This window comes from Cucurbita maxima, unplaced genomic scaffold, assembly GCF_002738345.1.
Source record: "Cucurbita maxima cultivar Rimu unplaced genomic scaffold, Cmax_1.0 Cma_Scf00073, whole genome shotgun sequence".
Classification (NCBI taxonomy): Eukaryota; Viridiplantae; Streptophyta; class Magnoliopsida; order Cucurbitales; family Cucurbitaceae; genus Cucurbita; species Cucurbita maxima.
In genome coordinates, this window is record NW_019272089.1 from 425,239 (window position 1) to 431,238 (window position 6,000).

The 6,000-nt window shown below is 39.5% G+C and overlaps 1 non-coding gene across 1 annotated transcript; it reads left to right on the plus strand.

The window, feature by feature from the left end:
* Positions 1 to 167: 167 nt before the first annotated feature.
* TRNAM-CAU lies at positions 168 to 239 on the plus strand. The gene has a single exon. It is a non-coding gene; the product is annotated as a tRNA-Met (tRNA).
* The last annotated feature ends 5,761 nt before the right edge of the window (positions 240 to 6,000 follow it).

Below are 6,000 nucleotides of genomic sequence, written 5' to 3' on the forward strand. Positions count from 1 at the left end.
GAATAGGACAACCTGAACTGAGTGAAAACTCGAGGGATCCGCATGGTGCTAGATTTGAACGTGTGTTGTTTGACTTGGGTCCATCAATCAACCACCGAAACACGGAAAACCAAATAATATATTTAAAATAAATTTAATACTTTTAATTTTTAACATATGTACAATAAATCAGAGTGGCGCAGCGGAAGCGTGGTGGGCCCATAACCCACAGGTCCCAGGATCGAAACCTGGCTCTGATAAGAGAAAGGCTTCAGATTTGTTTTTTTAATTTTTTATTATTACACCCAATGTCGTCAGGTTCTAATCTTTTTTTGGGCATTAAACGAATTGGGCCCGATTCAGAGGGTGTTGGGCCCATTGGATTTATCCGTTGGGCTTCGGTAATCTCCGCCTTCGACCATACCAAAGAAAAAAATATATATATATATGTGACGCAATAAATTTATAATAAATTGGGTGCTAACCTTCTTTACAAAAAAAAAAAAAAAAAAAAAAAATTTGCCATTTCTACTCCCCAAAGTTGCTATTATATTATATACATGATGTAATCTCTTAAGCAGAAATATTCATTTAAAACATATTCATAGAACAATGTCATTCACTAACATTAAAAAATGACGACCTACATTAGTCTAAAAATTTAAATAGAGTGATCCTTTGTATGTGTCATGGTCTTTACTTATAATGTCGTCATCAGTCGTACACGAGTGCCTTGCCTTTACCTAAAAAAATAGAAGTTGCATACGACTTGAGTATTTTAAAAAATACTCAATAAAAAGTATTTAGTAAGTGACCTACTATTGGGTATCAGGGAATGTAAACACACGCAACTTTATGATTAGGGACCCTATCATTCAAAACCATCATAGAGGTGCCCTCCAATCTAGATAAATTGGATGTGTAGTACTTGCCTACACATGCCCCACAAGTGCGAGTGTGAGCCCACCAGGCGGTTCATACACCCCCTAGGCCCATCATAGTCGGGTTAGTTGGTTGTAGCCAGACGTTCGAAGGTATAACAAACCCTCGAGTATCATACAAAGCATGATGATGATCATCATCATTATAATGTATGCATCTACAGTTATCATCATAAAAAGGGGAAGTAACTTGACGTAAATAAGCATACAATATGCGTGAGGTCACGATAATTTTCATCTTAAATCATTTCTATGACACAACCCTATACATCCTTCACATATTACTTCTAAGTAACATGCATGCATAAACCTTTATACATTCATCATCGATAACATCATTTAAGTTGTGTGTTAGGAAACTCTTCATCATAATGTAACATGGCATCTCATACATGCATATCATCATAATATGAGATATCATCATTATACATCTTATATCATCATGTCATAATGCATCATCATCATAACATCGTAACATCATCATAATACATCAATTCACATCATCATATCATCATATCATTATCATAATACATCATCATATCATATAAATTCACATCATAACGTCATAACATCATCATATCATTTAAAGTCACACCATCATCATATTATATATGCCTACATGACATGTGCAAGGGCCACTAGGCACGTGCCATCATACATAAGGCAAGTCTTCCAACCGAGCGGATAGAAAGATCACTTACTTGGTTGGCTTTAGTTGACGTTCTCTCTAAACTTGAATACTTGATTTCGTCCTTCGAACTTATTCCAAGTATCATCGAGGTGTTTCACCCTATTAGAATATTCACCTAATTTTTTTTAGCAATTAGTATTTCCTAACTTAATTCAACTTGAATTGGGAAATTGGACATTATACTAACCTTGATTTCTTCAAATAAGGTCAATATAGCTCTGAGAGGGTCCAAAACGTAGGGAACGATGTCAAAAACGCTAAATCGAGTCGGATAAGTTGTATTTGAGCTGAGAAGCCACCAAGCCGTGCCAATGGAGCCTGATGATTGAGGACAGGACACATGTTGGTAGGGGGAGCTAACGCGCGCATGGGTAACTAATCGGGTTCATGCGCGGGTCTCGAGTCACTCTCAAGGTTACCTTTTTGGATTGTTTGCATTTGGGCCGTGAGTTTGCAAACACGCTTAATGGCTAATGGGCTTGAGTTGCGGGTTGTTGTAGGTCGATTGGGCTTAATCTGTAGACGGTCGTCGCTAGATGCAAGGGCTACTAGGGTGGGTGTTTGACCCAGATTCGGATCCGATGGACTCCTTCTTCACCCGATAATCACGCGAATGTTCTCCGACGTCGTTCTTCCGTTCGAATTTCGAATGACATAGCCTTCTGCTTGCTTTTTCTTCCACTGTCACGACATCACAAGTCCTCGTAAATACCTACAAATACAGATCCATGGATATCTATGTCTTCAAAATGCGAGTAGCTTACCTTCTGTGTACACGGGGTTGTCGGTTGTTACTCTTGTAGCGTGGGTCGTCCGTCTCAGGTGTTGGATCGACTATCTTGGTCTCCCCTACATTGTACTCCAATGTAACCTAAAACCATTTGTTGTCTTCCTCCCTCTCTATATTTTACTCTTTCAACTTGTAAGTGAGTTCTGGAGGATGGACAGCCGTGTGGAAGCATTTTATAGGAGTTGTGGAAGTTGGTTTTGTCAGATCTCCGACACCTCGCTAGAAATCTTGGGATCTCTACGTCTAGATATATATGTGTGTATATATATATATTTCATCTGTTACAAAACTTGATGTCACAACCAGAATTTCAAGGCTTCCAAAACAAGGTCGAAATTAACCAACTATGTATGATTGAAATAATAAAAATTACAATAAAATTTCACATGATTTAAAATACAAACACTATATATTAAAAACATTGTAAAACAAAAAAAGTACATGATATATGAAACTCTATCAAATGTAGATACAATAGACGCACCAAGTTGACACCTGTTTGTGGCGGTAGAGTGTCATGTTCATGGTCATGGTTGTCCAAGACGTGTTGACTATGGACACATTCCCGTTCTAAATCCATTTTATATGCTTTCATCCTAGACAAACCTTTACTATTTCATGTTGTGCCAATACGAGGAGTATGACTAGTCACCAAAATCATGTCTACATCTGCCACGAATATACTATAGGGAGATGCGATTAGTTGTCAATTCTTTCTCCCCTTAATTATATGCTATTTAAGTCGTGATGTTTCTTCCTTTGCTTATAGCCATATCACGTTGCTTTCTTCAATTCTTTCAATTTTTTTCAAATTTATTTCCTCGTTCACATTTTCTATAATATTTCTCGCAAACATGACCAGAGGCTCGAGCATATGCTGATGTTGTCCGCAAAGTCTAAATTTTTTACAACTAACTTGTTCGGCAGGTTAGAACAAGTGTCGAACAATCGCTTTCCTGTTGCCGCATGAGTGCGATTGTGTCAAGTAGTATTAGAGCCGAGTCGACATCTTGAAAAGTAGTACACAATCATGTCTATTGCAAAACAATTGGATAAGTCCCAGGCCGACCGATTAGCTGAAATCGAAGAACAGTTACTCTGCATGAGTGAAGTTCCCAATGGAATAAGGCTTTTGGAACCTCACATGAATGAGATTGCGGCTAAAGTCGACAGGATCAATGAGATGGCAGGCCACCTTGAGGCAATACTTGTCCATGAATTAATGACTAGGGTCGAGCCCCTAGAAGAACACATCAAGCGCTTAGAAAATTCCCAACAAGCGATCGTTTAAATGGTCTCATATTTTTATGAAGATGTGAGAGTAGCCGTTCGACTGGTAGTATTGAAGTGGGGGATCAAATCGCCAGATTAAACCTCACATGAGAGTGGTGGGGAACCAAACCCCAACTAGGGGTGTAGTACAATTTAATAAGATAAAGGTCCTAGAGCCCAAGCCCTTCTATGGGGTTCAAGATGCCAAGGCTCTAAAAAACGTTGTCTTCGACCTCGAACAGTACTTTCGAGCCACAAATATCGTGGTAGAAGAAGTGAAGGTCACGTAGGCAATAATGCATCTAGCCACGATGCAAAGTTGTGCTTGAGGTCAAAGTACATGGACATTCAAGATGGTCGATGTACTATGGACACTCAGGATAGCTTGACACAAGAACTCTACTCTCAGTTCTTCCTAGAGAATGCCGAGATAATTGCAAGAAGGATGTTAAGAGAGTTGTGGCATACTGGTAGTATCCAAGACTACGTTAAGTAGTTTTCTGACTTATGTTAGATATTCGTGATATGTCCGAGACAAACATGGTCTTCAGTTTTGTTGAGGGCCTGAAGCCATGGCCAAAAATCAAACTCTACGAACAAAGAGTCAAGACCTTTTCACGGCCTATGCTACCTTTGAATGACCATTTGATTTGAGTATCGAACAACCCTAATAAATAAGACGAAACTAGACGTATGCAAGTGATTGAAATGAGAATTACCAACCCAACTCCCCCAAAAGTGGGAGAAATGATAGACTCGATGGAAGAGAAGAGGAATACAAGTCCTCCCAACAAAGAGGTAGGACTTTGTGGTGGAAACCTCAAAGCCAGAACAGTCCTAGTTAAAAGCCTAGGTTTTTCGTCTTGTTTCACATGTAAAGAAAAATTAGAAACAAAAGAGTTGAACACCCTAACTTGAGATACTAAATTACTCGTCTACTCACTAAAAGAAAATGGAAAAGACATAAGAGCAAATGGAACACGGTCTAATGTATGTTGATGTTTGGGTTAATCATATAGTGGCCAGAAAAAATATTGTCGACTCTTGAGCCGCTCACAAATTCATGACGGAGACTGAAGAAAAGTATATGATTATCCTTTGACATCGAGACACAAGAAAGATGAAGGTCGTCAATTCAGCAGCTTTACCTGATAGTCTCCGATTAAGCTGGAGACTTGGACTGGACGAACTAACTTTGTGAAGTCAATATGGACGACTTCAACATCGTCTTAGGGATGGATTTCCTGCTAGAACACAAAGTTTTTCCCATGCCCCTAGAAAAATGCTTAGTAGCAATGAGGTCCAACCCGACGATTATCTAGGCAAACGCCCATTAGCTAGGAGGGGTGAAAAGGATATTGACACTATAGTTGAGAAAGGATCTTAGCCTTGATGAACCTATGCTCGTTGTCTGTACTATATTTGAAGAGGAAAGCTCGAGTGAGCCAACCAAAACAAAAGCCTCGCGTTCGATACATAAATACTGCGACGTGAGACAAGAAAATCAGACAAAGTATTTATCTTCACCTGGACATATAAGTCATGAGATTAATGTTATAATGGGAGCGAGATCGCCTACCACAATTGAATGTCATACGACTATGCTTGAGCTAGCTAACTTTTACAAGTAGCTAAATGACTTGCTAACAGTCGGGTCCATTAGACCCCAAAGACCGCTGTTAGTGATCACTCAAGTGTTGGGGAGAAACACCAAGCCAACACCTCCGCCGAAGGAGGGAGACACATGTTCATGTAGAAATATCATCCAAGTGTATGATGTAAAGAGCCGGCCAAAAGAGTCGACCACGAGAATTTCAAGACAGAGATAAAGTTTTAATCAAATTGAGGACAAATCAACTCCAAGTTCAAAACTAGAATCAAAGGCTGGTGCAAAAATACTATGGAAAAGTCGAAGTTATCCACAAGGTCGAGAAGACATCATATAGGATCTAATTGTTCTCATGGATGCGGACTAGCCCTTTTATCCACATTAGTAACTTGAAACGTTTCTATCTCGACCAAGAAGACGTCAAGGAGAAAGAAGCGACACGAACTCACGAAAAGAAGATGAATTTTCAAGCGAAAAAAGTAGGAGAGACTTGGACAAAGAAGATACCATGAGTCAACAAATCGAGAAGTAGTTTTCAATAGTTCCTTGCAGATTAAACGAGACTCCTCAGTGCTGAGATCAGCTGAAAGCACGTCGAGAGACCTGAAGTCAACCTTAACCTATATCACTGAGTTCACGAAGAGTCGGTTGACAGAGACGTCAACTAATTGAGTGGGGAAGGATGTCACGGCCATTCTTGTGCAAGGCAAAAGTGGTG